General features: G+C 37.9%; 1 pseudogene; it reads right to left on the bottom strand.

Moving 5' to 3' along the window:
• Positions 1–12087: 12087 nt before the first annotated feature.
• On the bottom strand, positions 12088–13404 carry LOC118839518 (annotated as a pseudogene).
• Positions 13405–17224: the final 3820 nt, after the last annotated feature.

Genomic DNA, 17224 nt, shown 5'->3' with positions numbered 1-17224 from the left:
CATCCTGCTTATCATTTCTTACAGGAAAAAAGAAGTATTGTATGACAATCATACAGCACAACTCATTCAGCCATTCTGCTAAGTAATTTCAACTACATTGGCTCAGCTAACCCGTGAGAAATATGTATTTCTCCAATTGTTTAGGTCTGTCTGCATTTGTGTGAAAAGCATTTTGTAATTCTGTTCATATAATCTTCTGACATTTATCATTTTCCTTTTCTGTCATATTAGCCAATGTGTATGAGATGGTACCTCAGAGTTGTTTCAATTTGCATTTCTCTAATCAATACTGAACCAATTGGTTAATGGCTATTATTTTTCTATATTTGATTCAGTTCTCTGTGTCTCTGTCTGTCTCTGTCTCTGTCTCTCTGTCTGTCTCTCTCTCTCTCTGTCTCTCTCTGTCTGTCTCCCTCCTCTTTCTCTCTCTTTCTCTTTTTGCGAGACAATGAAGGTTAAGTGATTTGTCAAGGTCACACAGGTAGAATGTGTGAAGTGTCTGAGGCTGGATTTGAACTCAAGTCCTCCTGACTCTAGGGCTAGTGTTGTATTCATTGGGCCACCTAGACTCTTTCTCACAAGAAGAATTTTAAGTGTATAAAATGAAGTACCTGTGATTACAAAGAAAACAAAATATATTGAATGTAATTGTCAAAACATATTTTTAAAAAGTTCTCAGACCCCAAGTTCAGAAACTCTGATATTTGATGGCAGTGTGAATCAGGAGGGCTGTAAAAAGTGGTTGTATAATATTTGAAGGAACTCATCAACTTTTTTCAAAAAGTTTATCACTATTTTCACTGTTATGATGACACGATGAGAATGAGTGCAGTTCTATATGTTACATAATAAATGTATCAATACAATAATAACATTTACCCAGAGATCACTCATTTACTGCATGGATATTAGCTAACTAGAAGTCTGTTTGTGTGAAGAACATTGTAGGCATAACCCATATGAAATGACTCTGACCAACGTTATTCTACAACAACATTATTTATATATTTTAGCCAAATTTGGCTTAAATTAGTATAATCTCCTCTGTAATATCACATAGTTAATTGTTGACTTACACCATTTTAAATTTTATCCCTATATAACTAACTATATACTATATCATCGGTTTATTTAATGTCATTTTGTGTATGTCTGTAACTAATAAATGATGTTTGGCACCTTTTTGTGTATATATTTTGCAAAACCTTTTCTTTCTTTTATCTATAATGACACTCTGAAAGAGTTTCCTACATTAGTAATATGGGACCACAAAAGAATTATAAAGGAAAGGAAGAAAAACAACATGCAACTTTATCTGTTGTGTCTTGTGAAAAATAAAATACATGATCAAGTCCTGGTTTTCTGCCTAGCTTTGGGGTCAAATACCAAACTGGCCTAATTGTTGTCCCTCAAAGACCACACTTCATCTCCTACTTCCAGGGTTTTGAAAACGCTGACTTGCCCCCTGGAATGCAGACCCTCTCTCACTACTATATCTTAGAATCTCCAGGCTCCTTCAAAGTTTACCTCAAGTGCTACCTCTTGAATGAATCCTTTCCTAATCCCCTCCCCTCCCCTAAGTTATGTTATCTCCTAAAATTACACACACACACACACACACACACACACACACCTGTGTGTGTATATATACACACACACACACACACACACACACACATATATATACATATATATACAAGCATATGTTTGTATACGTATATATATATATAGGAATATATATTGGCGTATATATCCATATTATTTTCACTGATAGAATATAAGAACATTGTGCTCAGAGTCTGTTTCATTTTTGTCTTTGTATTCAATCTGCTTTTTCCAGTGCTAGGCCTATAATAAATGCTTTAAAAATGAAAGTTAAGTGATTGGATTAATGAAATACTATAGTTACATAAACTCAAATTTTGAAGGGACCTTAAAAGACACCTAATAACACTTGTATCAGAACAGAAATTTACTTTACAAAGTTTACAAAAGGTGGACATCCAATCTTCCCTTGAAGACCTCCAGGGACAAGAAACTCAATTTACAGGGCAGCCCATTGCTCTTTGGCCTAGCTTTGACTTTTAGAAAGTTTTTCCTTATGTTGACCTGAAATCTTTTCTGTGACTTTCATGCACTGCTTCTAGTTCTCCCCACTGAAGACAATGGAAAAGTCTAATCTTTCTTCCATATATTAGCCCCTTCAATTACTGGAAGATAATTATCATCAGACTCATAAATCACGAAATATCTAGAGTGAATATTCCCAGTTTCTTCAGCTGATCTTCTTATGGTGTATTCTTGAAAGCCCACTCACCATTCTTGGTGTTTTCATTCTCATGTCCTCAAAATAAGCCCTAGTTTGTTTATGTCCTTCCTAAAATGTGTCAGCAAGACCTGAAAATAGATCATAGTTCTCTTGTATTCTCCATTTCATCTAATCTAGTACCAGATACATAATAAGTGTTTAGTGAATATATAAATTGATTAATTAAATGAAGGAGATAGTCATTTGAAATTCTTGGTGAATTTTCGTTCTAATCATGAGCTAGACACAATTCTTTAGTCTATTTTTCATCTGTAAAAACGAGTTGTTTAGAGTAGACAATTTCTAAAGTCTCTTCTAGCTCAGAAATCCTGTAGTTTTGTTATAATTCCTATTGTAATACAAGGAAAATTAGGAACCCCTGAGAAACCCCTAGCTACTGACAAGCACCCCCAGAAAGAATGGACTCAGATATCTTTGGCATTTAGCAAACCCCCTGGGACTCCATGACTCCACCAAGGAATGTCAATAGATAGGACCATCCCACTGAAGGATAACCTGGCAGACCCTTTCTAACAGATATCCCTGGGGCTCCGTGACTCCACCAAGGAATGTAAATGAGATTATCCTACTAGTACATAACCTGACTGAATCTTTTGACCAGCCAGGACCTTTGTTCCTGTTCTCCCCACCCTGTACCCCCACATGTCCTATATAAGTCAAGCCATCACCCCAACACATGGCCATTGATTTGTGGTGCAGTACCCCAATGGCCACCGGCTAATAAATTCTCCACTTAAAACTTATACTCTGTGGTGTGTCTTACTCACTTCTGGTACAACACTATGAGTTCAATAATGCTTACAAAATAATCACACAAAGGGCTAGGAAGAAAGTCAACAATGGTAAAAATGATCAGAAGATTTTTGCCCTTTTCCATTAGTTGAAGGAAAGTTTTGGGGTAAAGGCAATGTTGTTTGCCTGTAATATGGGCTGCTTTGAAATTGGGAATGTCCTTGATGCTACTGCCGTGGGGCTGTTGATATTTTCGTTGTTAGGTACCTCCCTCTGATTCCGCTACTTATCATGACCTGGCCTCATATGCATAACTCTAACATGACTATGTAATGAAAAGCTTTGTTAAAATAGTTAACATCCGTATAATGCTTTAAATCTTAGAAAGTGCCTTTCAAATGTTATCTCATTTAGCCTCACAACAGCTTGGGGAAGTGTGGGCTATTTTTCTCCAATTTATACATAAAGAAACAGAGGTAGGCAGAAGTTAAATCTTTCACAGGGTCACAGAGCCAGTAAGTATATGAGTATGGGTGTAAACTCAAGGTTTCCTGATTCTAAGTGCAGCACTCTCTCCATTGCCCTACCTAACTGCCTAGTAAAGAGTTGTTTAGTCATTTTTCATTTATGTCTGACTCTTTGTAATCCCATTTGGGGTTTTCTTGACAAAGATATTGGTCTGGTTTGCCATTTCCTTCTCCAGCTCATTTTACAGATGAGGAAACTGAGGCAAACAGAATTAAGAGACTGGCACAGGATCACACAGCTAGTAAGTGTCTGAGGCCTCATTTGAACTCAGGAAGACATATCTTCCTGACTCCAGGTCCCTGCACTATATCTATTACACCACCTAGCTGCCTCAATGAAAATATATTACTAATAATAGAAGATGCTAGTAGTGATGAAATATCTGACTTTTTCCTAGTCTGTCCCCCTATCCCACCTCCACCAGCAACACTTTTTTCTTGGTAGATTAAATTCTTCAGCCAAAACATTGCCCCTAACAAATATGTGGGACTGGAATTAATTCTCAAGGACTTCTAATTGCAATCCCATTAACAAAAACCAAACATTGAAAAGGATAGGTTTACCTTGCCAGCACACTCCCTTTCCCAATAAACTGAACCTGTTGCCTCAATGCTGTGTCACTGTGATTTTAATAAGCAATTTGGTTAAGCTACATCCATAAGCCTGAGAATGAGATTACCACACCTCTCTTATGACCATCAAAGCCTCTAGAAACCGATTTAAGCTTTTGTACTTTGAATGTTTTCTGAAATTTAGTCCCTAAATGCTATCACTCTCAGTAGTGTGCTGACCGATAATGAGGGAACAATTTCAAAAACAACATGGCTGAGATGTGTACGAATCTCATTAAACAAATTCCAAACCCATATTTACAAAGTGATTCTGTATGGAAATTCAACATCCAGAAATGGCTAACAACTAAGAATCTATAAAGAAGAACCAGAAGAAGAAGAAGAAAAAATCATGAGGCAATTTTCACCTTGTTACCTAATTTGAATTTTAATAGACAAACTCCTAGAGCAGTCACAGCCTGGAAGGAAACATTGATTGAAAAGAGCCATGGAGGATGTTACCAGACAATTACCATGCAATTTAAAATGCATATTCCATTGTTCATATACAGCATTTTTTTATCAGTTCATGACAGGGTATGCAGAGGTTAGAGAAAAAAGCCAAGATCAAAAGAAAAGCCAACCAAGATTCCCTGCTTAAAACTACCACTTTGCTCTCCCTCTCCAACAGGTGGGGGCAGGCATATTAATTGGACTTTGACATAGAGGGCACTGTAGAACCAAAGTTCACTTGTGCAATAAGTGAGAAAATGCCAGTATCTTGCCATACAGTACAACTCATGGGGCTGGTGTGTACACATGCTCTACAGATGTATCTTGATGTCTTTACTACATGGAATCTAAACCCTATTTCATCCTTCAAGATGAAAACAAATGATGAATGATGATCCAAAATAGCAACTTCAAACCTGGATGACAGGTACTTCTCTGTGTGTAAGTCAGACATTGCATAAAGTTCTTTTCATCCAGTGAGGACCACTGGAAAGAGTGTTGGCTTTGGAGTCAGAGGAAGTTTGATTTCTTTTTTTTTTCTTTTGACTAGGTGAAGAGGCCATTCTCTGTCTCATTTCTTACCTAGTCTTAATCACTGAATGGCTGCTGCCTCAGTCAAACTGAGATCTTATCTTAAAAAGGCCAAGGTCTACCACTGCAACCAGGGCCTTGTCCAGTCATCCTGATCTATATCTTACCACTGCACCCAGATGGATCTGGAGGAGAAAGTGAGGCTGGTGATTCTGTGCAGCCCTCCATCGCTTAAATCCAATTCACTTGCATGTCAGGGCATCACCTCCATGAAGTCATGGTCCTCTTCAAGAGTGAAGGACAAATAGCAACAGTTTTTTTTTTTCTCATCTTCATTTGAAAAATGAGGGATTGGATTAAATGAGTTTTAAGCTCTTCCAGTTCTAAAAGTATGACTAAAATTATTTGCTCCTGTAATGCTGTTTTGTCTATGTGATTACTTTTAGGGAAATTGTTCATTGTTTCAGTCATGCCTGACTCTTCGTGATCCCATTTAGGTTTTTCTCACCAAAAATACTGGAGTGGTTTGCCCTTTCCTTCTCTTTCTCATTTTACAGATGAGGAAACTAAAGCAGACAGGATTAAATGCCCAAGGTCACACAGCTAGTGTCTGAGGTTCGATTTGAATTCAGGTCTTCCTGACTCCAGGCCCAGTGCTCTATGCACTGAGCCACCTAGCCATCCCTTTTATTTATTTTTTTTTCAGGTGGGGCAGGGAAGACAAGTAGTAAAATTAGAGCTTGTATGTACCTTTGCTGGACATTTTCATATAGTGCTGCCTCCATACCTTCTTTCGCCACTCCATAATTCTTACTCTACCAGGACCTTGAGCTCTCACCCTGGCATATCAGACTCTGATAATTGAACTATCATTTTCGACCCCCTCCCTACACAGAACCAGGTCTCTCCACACCACTTACAGGACATGTCTACACCATGCCTCTCCAAGCCTAGTTTGCTCATTTCCCTTTACATGTTTTCCTCTCCCATCAAAGTGTGTGCTTGAACGCAGGTACTATCTTGTGCCTGGCACATGCTAAGTGCCTAATAAACGCTGTCTCTCTGTGTTTTTGTTTCTGTCTCTCTCTGCCACTGCCTCTCTCTCTCTCTCTCTCTCTCTCTCTCTCTTTCTCTCTCTCTCTCTCTCCACATCCACAAAACGCTAGTTTAAATTAAGGTGAGAAACTGAGAAAGAAATAGAACAAAACAGAGGATGGTGAATGAGAGAGAAAGACAAAGACAAACGGAGAGAGAAATGAGAAAGTGATAGAGGGAGAAAAAGAGAGATGGAATCTGAAAGTTCAAGAGAGTAAGTGCTGAAATAAATATACAAGTAAAAGTGTTTTATAGCTTGTGATTAACAGGAGCTCCAACAAATATTTGCAAGCCCATGTGAGAATATTTAGGAGGCTTTTAAAATGCTTCCCTGCAAGTAGTGGCCCCATTACTAGCAGAAATCGTCTCAGTATGGAAGTGCCAGTGCCAAAACAAATGTCAAAGCAAACTAAAAATGAATTTTTAATGTTTCCTGTGGTGATTTTTGCCTAATGCATCAACATACGTTTGCAGTTATTCAGGCAGGTACAATAACATTCCATATGTCACATCCAATCACAGTGGAAGCCTAGATGCCTATACCTGGTTGTCCAAAGAAAAAGTTTTTTTAAAAAGTTTCTTTTTTTGCAGAAAGGTCTCAGTGAGTAATTGACATGAGTGTTGATTAAAAACACCTGTGGAAGAAGGAATTGCTTTTTAGCTGGGCATTTGTTTTTAGTGCCTAACAGGGCTTGTCGCGTCAAGAAAGTGCATCAACCTTGACTTGACAGTGTTCGTGTCCCAAGGTTTTTAATTTTTTTTAATATTTTTGGCCGCACTATTTATTAGTGGTTTTCCAGGGGTTTAATTGCACTTTGGCTCCTTCATGGCAGGATAACCGAAAGTAGATTTCTTGCAAATATGTTTTAAGGCCAGATTGAATCTTTAAACACTCTGAAAAAGGGGCTTAATATGGTGTGTACTGGAAAGACGTTTTCACTGGGTAAGGGGAAAAAAATAAAAAGTATCTTAGAGCAAATATTCAGAAGTCATTTGGCATAACACAGCATTTATCTTTTCTTTTCCTTAGCTTCCCTCTATTCTCCCTCTACCTCCTTTCTTTTGGCAACAGGGGAGGGAAAAAACGGAGTGAGATTGTACTTAAACATATGGGACTGCTTCTGTTGGTTTAAACAACTGCAGATTTTCCAATCGTCTTCTGGACTACTGTGTATTCTGCAAAGACATTCTCTCCACGCCTGCCAGATGCTAATTGAAAAGTAGCTACATAAAGAGTTGTTGCTGATTCATTAAGATTTCAATTGGGAATGGGAAGCTTCTGTTTTGTTTATTTATTGAGCTCTGTGGCCATTTGTTGGTAGTCTCAGATCTAATTCTCATATATAACAAATATCAAGGTTTTCAGATTCACCTGGAGACCTGATCCTAATGTATAGCTTACTGAATATCAAAGAGAAAGTTAGATACTATATTGCCATGGCTTGAATAGACATGGTTAGCAAAAGCCAATAAAGTACTGATCTTAGTCGAAATAAAATGGAATTGTGGGAATATATATGCATGTATGTATACATGCATGTATGCTTATATAAATTTTTCCTAACAGTTATAAACTCTTTCTGTCTCTCTGCCTGTGTGTGTGTGTGTGTGTGTGCGTGCGCGAGTGCTTAGAGACCCACTGCAATGCTCCATCTTCTTGAAGTCACAGGTTTGACTTGTGTGCCAGATGGACACCGAAGGTAGACAAGCAGTCTTGAAAAGGGCTCAGCAAACCCTCACATCAGAGGCCCTCTTCCTTCTTGAACACCCCATACACCCTATACAGATGAGTAAAATGTCGTCCAAAGGTTAAGTGACTTGCCCAGAGTCACATAGGCAGTTAAGTTATAGGCCTGATTTGAGCCCAGGGCCTCTGGCTCTAAGGCCATCCTCTGTACCACAGATATAGGATAGAAAATGCCTATAATAATGACCTTTTCTCAGAACTACTATTCTTAAGTACTATATCACACATATTACACATCTAGGGCAAATGAGAAGAAAATCACTGGGACCCAATTAAGCTCTTTTAATTTTAGATTGCTTGTGTCTCTTTTTAAAAGTTCTGTATCATGAAGGGTTTTTTTTTTGTGGATATCAGTTCTGCAAGTTGGATATATGGAAGTATTATTTTTCTTGTCGATTGTAGAGATAAAAAAAGAGAATGTCAAGTTTGAAAGCAATAGTTGTAGGCAGTCTTGTATATAGTACACTTTTTTCTCAATTTTACAAATGTTGGTTTTTAAGAAGCTGTTTCTGCTTCTCTGCTAGGTTTTGCTAAAAGGGGTCAAAGATGAAGTAGGTTTATAGAGAAGTAACTTTTCCCATAGCTTTTATCTGTTTTCTTCCTCTTAAATACCCTTCCTTCTAAAGAAATGAAAACACTACATCAGATTTAGTCACACAAAAGGGTCCAGCTTTTTTACTACTCCACACAGGGCAACAGAAACACCTGAATGAGTTTTATATCTTTTTGTGTCCAAAACTGTACAATATGCCTCACTTTGTGAGGTTTTTTAAAAGCAACTGTATAAAGAATCTTGATATTTCCCTCCCTGGGAAGAAAGACTTTTGTGTCATGCTTTCGAACATAACTTTGAAGGGAGGTTTTTCAAAGCTCAAGTACACACTCCATCAAGGTTTAAGTTGAAAGAGAAACATTAGCTGTGGCACAGCCCAGTGCCATGTACAATTGAATCTTTGTTCCATACTAACATTGAGTGTTACTTATCAAAAACACAAAAATGTGGCAGACTGTATTGCTACTGTTACAGTGGTCCATGTTTTATTCCTTGCCCAGTCTACCAAGCAGTGTAGCCAGGAAAAAAAAAAGCAGCTACCGTTTTGTCTTACCCCTCCTACTATATTCCATATAGAAATATGTTGCTGTTGTTGTTAAGTCATTTTTCAGTCATATCTGACTATTTGTGAACCCGTTTGGGGTTTTCTTGGCAAAGATAGATACTGGAGTGGTTTGCCATTTCTGTCTCCAGTTCTTTTTACAGATGAGGAGACTGAGGCAAGTGAGGTTCAATGACTTCCCCAAGGTCACACAGCTGGTAGGTGGCTGAAGCAAGATTTGAACTCTAGTTCTCCTGACTAGTAGAGCCAATGAGATACTCCCATCACCTACGGTGGCTATGAATATGCTGGCATAGTTCTGAATCACAAAATATAACAGACTCTCTCCTTGAAGGCATAACCAAAACATTAATTCAAACACCAGAAAGCCAAATCCATCATAGCAAGAAAGAAATCTATACATATTTTCAATGCAGGGAGAACCACCATCCCCAAACCTTCCCTCTGTTATGGCCTTCCCACAAACGAACACCCTCAAGAAAAAGCACTCCTTGGCTCTCACTCCCACTACCTGCTGCTCTGTGGCTCTCTCTCTCCCAGCTCTGACTGCTCTGTCCCATTTCCTATCAGTTCTGTTTCATCCTTCCTGCTCCACCCATTCAGTAAGTTCCTCCCACCAGAGACTCATGTGACTCAGGCTTCCATGTGACTCAAACTCATGTGACTCAGGCACATCAGATAGGCCTATTAATGGATGGGAAGATCTTCACATTGTATTAACAATATATTAACAATATTCCCATTGCATTAACAATACGTTACTCGACACCTAGAGCTCTATCCATTCTTCCACCTAGCTGCCCATACAGAAATATAGGTGAAATTTATTCACTTTTTTCATTCATTGAACCACTAGTGTTAAGTATCAACTCTAAATCATTATGTGATGAAGTGACATGCAATCCACTTCTTTATGAACAAGTAGACTCAAGAGGATGAATGATATATATGGACATGACTAACATGGGGTTTTATTTTCCTTTTTTATGTCAAAAGACTTTTCTGCATTGACTTTTTCCCACTCAATAGTATTTTTTTTCCAATTGCATGTAAAGATAGTTTTCAACATTCACTTTTATAAGATTTTCAGTTGCAAATTTTTTTCCCTCCCCACTCACCACCACAAGATAGCAAGCAATCTGATGTAGGTTATACAAGTACAACAGTATCAAATATATCTTCACATTAGTCATGTTGTAAAAGAAAAATCAGAACAAAAGGGAAAAGCCACAAGAAAGAAAAGAAAACAAAAAGTGAAAATAGTACTTAATCTGTACTATACTTAATCTGTATTTTAAAGTACTTAAGTACTTAATAGTACTGAAATCTGTATTCAGACTCCATAGCTCTTTCTCTGGATGTGAATAGCATTTTCCATCATGAGTCTTTTGGAACTGCCTTGGATCATTTTATTGCTGAGAAGAACTAATTCTATCATAGTTCTTAATCTCACAGTGTTGCTGTTATTGTGTACAATGTTCTGGTTCTGCTCAATTCACTCAGTACCAATTCATGTAAGTCTTTTCAGGTTTTTCTAAAATGCTTCTGCTCATCATTCCTTATAGCACAAAAGTATTCCGTTACATTCATATATCACAACTTTTTCAGCTGTTCCCCATTTGTTGGGCATGTATTGTTAATGAAAATGAGATTTTTCCCATCCATTAATAGGTCAATGTGACCTGCTTGAGTCACATGAGTCTGAGTCACATGAGCCTGAGTTGGGTAGAGCTTGCTGAATGGGTGGAGCAGGCAGGGATGGAGCAAGAAGTTGGAGTGAGCTTCAGAAATACCCCAACATATTCATAGCAGCCTCCTTGGGTATTGCATTCTCTGCTACAGGGCCTCCTCTCCATTTTCAATTCTTTGCCACCACAAAAATAGCTGCTATAAATATTTTTGTATGTGGGCCCCTTTTCCTGTTTTTATGATCTCTTAACTATAGACCTAGTAATGCCATTGCTGGATCAAAGGCTCTGCAGATGTTTATATCCCTTTGGGTATAATTCCAACTTGGCTCTCCAAAATGTTTGGATCAGTTCACAAATCCACCACTAATGCACTAGTGTCCCAGTTTTAGTACATCTCCAACATTTATCATTTTCCTTTTCTGTCACATTAGCCAATCTAACAGGTACGAGGTGGTACCTCAGAGTTATTCTAATTTTCATTTCTCTAATCAATAGTGACATAGAGCATTTTTTCATATGTGTAGATAGCTTTAATTTCTTCATCTGAAAACTGCCTGTTCATATCCATTGACCATTTATCAATTAGGGAATGACTTGCATTCTTATAAATTTGACTCATTTCTCTAAATATATTTGAGAAACGAGGCCTTTATCAGAGACACTGAAAGTAAAAATTGTTTCCCAGCTTTCTGCTTTCCTTCTAATCTTGTATGTAATGGCTTTGTGCAAACCTTTTTAATTTAATATAATCAAAATTATACATTTTGCATTTTATAATATTCGCTATCTCTTATTTAATCGTAAATTCTTCTGTTATCCATAGATGTGACAGGTAAACTCCTAGTATCACCCTTTATGTCTAAATCATGTAACCATTTTGACCTGATTTTGGTATATGGTGTAAGATGTTGATCTATGCCTGGGTCATGCCTGTAATTGCAAGTAAAGTGGGACTTTTTGTTGTCTTTTGTTTTGGAGTGCTTCTTAGCACTAAGGCAATCAAGTTCCTTGGAGTTTTGCCTTTGTTTCATTCAAGAGTGGTTGATTGAACGGTAGTCTTTGATGACCTGCTTAAGTGAAGATAAGCCCTAGATCACATGGGTTTGAGTCACACGGTTGTGACACCCTCTGACTCTGAAGAACTGTATATATACTCTAAGGTTAGCATTTTTTTTTCTGTGTTCAGTTTCATTTAATGACTGGCACCTCCCTGCAGAGGAGGAAGCAGGCAACTAGGTGGTAGCAGACAGGATGTTCACTTGAAGATCTTGCCCTGATTGAAGAGTTTGCCCACATGCTGGAAGGATCCCTCCCAGGAGAAGTACTCTCAGACAGTGGTCGGGGTCTCCTCACCGCCAGGATCCAGCTTACGCCATGTGTAGGACTCATAATCTACCTGCCAGTCTGGACTCAGTGGGAAGGCAAGTTCCTGGCCCCGGAAAACCCAGACTCCAGAAATGGCGCTGCTATTGTTGGTGCCAAAAAGGATGACACTGGCAAACGCGTTCTTCTTCAGCTTGTCCAGGCGCTGGAACATTCCAGTGATGAGGTTGCAGCTCATGAAGGTCTGGCTGAGCTCCTGGGGGAAGCGGTACTCAGCATAGCACAGGGACCAGCCATCACAGTCAAAGTGCTCCCAGAAGTACGGCAGGGCCACTGTCAGCGTGTCCTCTATGGAGTACTTTCGCTTAAACTCATCCAACACGAACGTACTCTTGGGCAGGTGGGCAAAGGGATCCTTGGCCTTGGGCACTGCAGCCAGAGCCTTGTCACACTCATCCATCTCCTCCTCGGGGCCAAGGGCCATGGCTGCCTTCTTCTCTTCCTTCCGCTCAGCCTGGGCCTACTGTTTCTCTTCTCGCTGTCCCTTCTCCTTTCTTGGGGCCTCCTTCTTAGGCTGACTTTGAGCAAACTTTTTATCATCAAATTGTGCCGTCTTCTCACAGAGCTTCACCTCTCCCAACACCGCCCAGAACTGGGGCTGGTGGATGCAGGCGAGGAACCTGCGGTTGGTGTTGGGAAAGGCCTGCCTGAAAGATGGCTCTAGAACCTGCTTGTAGAGCCACAAGAGGGTACACACAACTGTGATGTCAGCCAGTGTCACATGCTCTCCCACCAGCAAAGTCTGAGTCTTCAGGTGGACATCCTGTAGCCCCAGAACCCTCCTCACCTCCTCTTTTGTGTTCTCTGTAGCCTGTTTGTTGTGGTGCATGATGCCAAGGGTGGGGAACACCCAGGTACTGGCTGGAGGAACGATGTCACTGTCAGCAAAGCTCACCCACTGGATCACCTGGGCAGCTGCCTCCAGAGTACAGCCTCGAAGGTTATTGTTGCTTATGTAGTGGGCAATGACGTTGCTTTCAAACACGCAGAACCTATCGTCACCCTCAAACGCTGGAACCTTGCCTGCAGGAAATTTTCGGAGGAATTCGGGGGTGCGGTTCGTCTGACCAAAGTGGAAGTGGGGAGATGCGGGCAGCACGCGGATCTGAGCCCCACTGTACTGTGAAGCAATGAGGGCCTTGAAGGCCCGCCAGTTTTCAGGGTATGTGTACAAGGTCCCTGCCGCCATGGTGATTCCACAGAGAAAGGGGGTGGGGACCTCGGCGCTGCGCAAAGTGAGTCCGGCGGGGAGGCGGGGAGAAGCTAAGGTTAGCATTTTGCTAGGAGCTCACCTCATTGGAAGAGTGTCAAGTGACTTGACCAAATGAGGCTCTGGGTAGCCATTAAGGAGCCACCCAGCTTTGAAAAACACATATGGTGATGCTTCTCTCACTGGTAACTATGTATATAATATTTTGATCAGATGGCTAGAAGCCTGTCTGTTGATTTGTGTTATTTTGCTCTGTTTATATAATTTTTGCTTGTAATTTCTGTTCATGTTTTCTCTGAAGTTCAGGGTGCTGACTTTTTCCCCTGAACTAAGTGAATCTTATATGTATACATATGTATACATATGTATACATATTTATACATATATATGTATATATGTGTATATATATATATATATATATGTGTGTATATATATATGTGTATGTTTAATTAAATTAAGATTGTTAACCCCTTAAAGTTGCTTTCCTTAGAAAATCATATCAAAGAACCTGTGCTAGCAGACCTCCTGTATGCTGGTGTTATTGGTCTTACACCCCCACAGCAGCTGCTAGCAACATTGCTGTTATACTGCCATACTATTTTCCAGTTTTCCCAGCAGTTTTTGTCAAATCATGAGTTCTTATCCAGAAGCTAGGATCTTTGAACAGTAGATTACTATAGTCATTTATTACAATCTCGTATACCTAGCCTATTCACCTGATCCATGACTATATTTCTTAGCCAGTACCAAATAGTTGTGATGCTTTCCACTTTATAATATAGTTTCAAATCAGGTACAGCAATGCCATCTTCCTTTACATTTTTTTTTGCCCATTGATTCCCTTGATATTCTTAAACTTTTGTTATTCCAGATGAATTTTTTTATATTTTCTAGTTCTACAAAATAATTTTTGGTAGTTTAATTGGTATGACAGTGAATAAGTGATTAATTTAGGTAGAATTGTCATTTTTGTTATATTAGCTCAGCCTACCCACAAGCAATTGATATTTTTCACATTGATTAGATTTGCTTTTATTTGTGTGAAAAGTGTTTTGTAATTGTGTTCATATAGTTCCTGGGTTTGTTTTGGCAGGCAGACTCTCAAATATTTTATATTAACTACAGTTATTTTAAATGAAATATCTCTATTTCTTACTGCTGAGTTTGTTAGTATTATATAGAAATGCAAATAAGTTATATCGGTTTATTTTGTGTCCTGAAACTTTGCTGGTTATTATTTCAAGTAGTTATCTTAGTTGATTCTCTAGGATTCTCTAAGTATACCATCAAGTCATCTTTAAAAAATGATAGTTTGGTTTCATCATTGCCTATTCTAATACCTTCAATTTCTTTTTCTTATTGCTAAAACTAACATTTCTAGTATAATATTTAATAACAATGATGATAATGGTCATCCTTGTTTCTCTCATAATCCTATTGGCAAAGCTTCTAGCTTACCCCCATTTCATATAATGCTCAGTGGTGGTTTTATATAGATACTATTCATACTTTTAAGGAAAACTCTATTTGTTCTTAAGTTTTCTAGTGTTTTTAAGAGGAATAGTTGCTGAATTTTGTCAAAAGCTGTTTCTGAATTTATTGACATAATCATATGATTTCTATTAGTTTATTTTAATTAATATGGTCAATTATATTAATAGTTCTCCTAATACTCAACCAGCTGTGCATTCCTGGTATGCATCCCACCTGGTCACACTGTATTATTATCTTGGAGATAAATTGCTGTAGGATCTACTTGCTGATATTTTATTTAAATTTTTTGCATCAATATTCATTAGGAAAATTGGTCTATAATTTTCTTTCTCTCTTTTGGATCTTCTTGGTTTAGGTATCAATAGCATATTTGTGTCATAAAAAATAATTTGGTAGGACTTCTTCTTTGTCTATTTTTACAAATAGTTTATATAGAATTGGAATTAACTATTCTTTAACTATTTAGTAGAATTCACTTGTAAATCCATTTGACCCTGGAGATTTTTTTCTTAGGGAGTTCACTGATGGCTTGTTCAATTTCTTTTTCTAAAATGAGTTTATTTAGTTATTTTATTTCCTCTTCTGTTAATCTGGGCAATTTATATTTTTTGTAAATATTCATCATTTAGATAGTCAGATTTATTGGTGTACAGTTGAGCAAAATTGCTCTTAATTATTGCTTTAATTTCCTCTTCATTTGGTGGTGAATTCACCCTTTTTCTTTTTGATACTGATAATGTGGTGTACTTCTTTTTTAATCAAATTAACCAAAGGTTTATCTATTTTATTATTTTTTTCATAAAACCAGGTCTTTCATTTATTAGTTCAATAGTTTGTTTTTTTACTTTCAATTTTATTCTTTCCTTCTTTGATTTTCAGAATGTCTAATTCATTATTTAATTGGAGATTTTTAGTGTGCTTTTTTTCTTGATTTTTTAGTTACATTCCCAATTCATTGATCTCTTATTTTTCTATTTTATTCATGCAAGCATTTGGAGATATAAAATTTTCCTTAAGTACTGCTTTGGCTATGTCCCCAAAATTATGGCATGTTGTCTCATTATTGTCATCCTCTTTAATGAAAGTATTAACTGTTTCTATGATTTGTTATTTGACACACTCATTCTTTAGGATTAGATTATTTGGTTTCCAATTAATTTTTAATCTGTCTTTCCATGGCCATTAATTACATGTAATTTTTATTGCACCATGATTTGAAGAGGATATATTTAATATTTCTGCCTTCCTGCATTTGTTTGCCAGGTATTTATGCCCTAATCCATAGTCAGTTTTTGTGTTGGTGCCATGTACCATTGAGAAAAAAAAGTATATTGCTTTCTATCCACTTTCAATTGTCTTCATAGGTCTATCATATCTAACTTTTCTAAAATGCTATTCATCTCCTAACTTCTTTCCTGTTTATTTTGTGGTTAGATTTATCTAGTTCTGAAAGGGGGAGGTTGAGGTCTCCCATTAGTATAGTTTTGTTATCTATTGCTTTCTGTAATTTCTGTAAAGTGTCCTCTAAGAATGTGGATATTATACCACTTTGTGTATATATGTTTAGCATTGATATTACTTCATTGTCTATGGTATCTTTTAGCAAGATGTAGTTTCCTTCCTTATCTCTTTTAATTAGATGTATTTTTGTGTTTGCTTTGTCTGAGATCAGAATTGCTACCCCTGGTTTTTGTTTCTTTGTTTGTTTGTTTACTTCAACTGAAGCATAATACATTCTGCTCTAGCTCTTTACCTTTACTCTATGTGGATCTTTCTGCTTCAAATGTGTTTCTTGTAATCAAATTGTAGGATTCTGGTTTTTAATCCACTTCACTATTTGCTTGCATTTTATGGGAGAGTTCATCCCATTCCCATTCATATTCACAGTTATGATTATTAACTCTGTATTTCCCTCTATCTTATCCCCTCCACCCCCATTTATACTTTTCTCTCTCCTTTCACCCTGTCCCTCCTCACCAGTGTGTCTGGCTTTGACTGCCTTTCTCAATCAGTCCTTCCTTCTATCAGCCAGCCCCCTTCCTTTTCTTTCCCCTTTCCCTTCCTTCTTCCGTATAGGGTAAGATAAATTTCTATACCCAACTGAGTGTGTATGTTGTTCCTTCTTTGAACCAAATCTTATGAGAATAATGTTCAAAGAATACTCGCCTTCCTCCCTTCTTTCCCTTTTCTGTACTAGGTCTTTGGACCTTTCATGTGATGTATTCCCTATTCTGCTTCCCCCTTTCCTCTTTTCCCAGTACAATCCTTTTTTTTACCCTTTAATCATCTTTTTATGTCATTGCAT

The sequence above is a fragment of the Trichosurus vulpecula genome, chromosome 2, assembly GCF_011100635.1.
Source record: "Trichosurus vulpecula isolate mTriVul1 chromosome 2, mTriVul1.pri, whole genome shotgun sequence".
NCBI classification, from domain to species: Eukaryota; Metazoa; Chordata; class Mammalia; order Diprotodontia; family Phalangeridae; genus Trichosurus; species Trichosurus vulpecula.
This window is presented reverse-complemented; position numbering and strand designations above follow the sequence as displayed.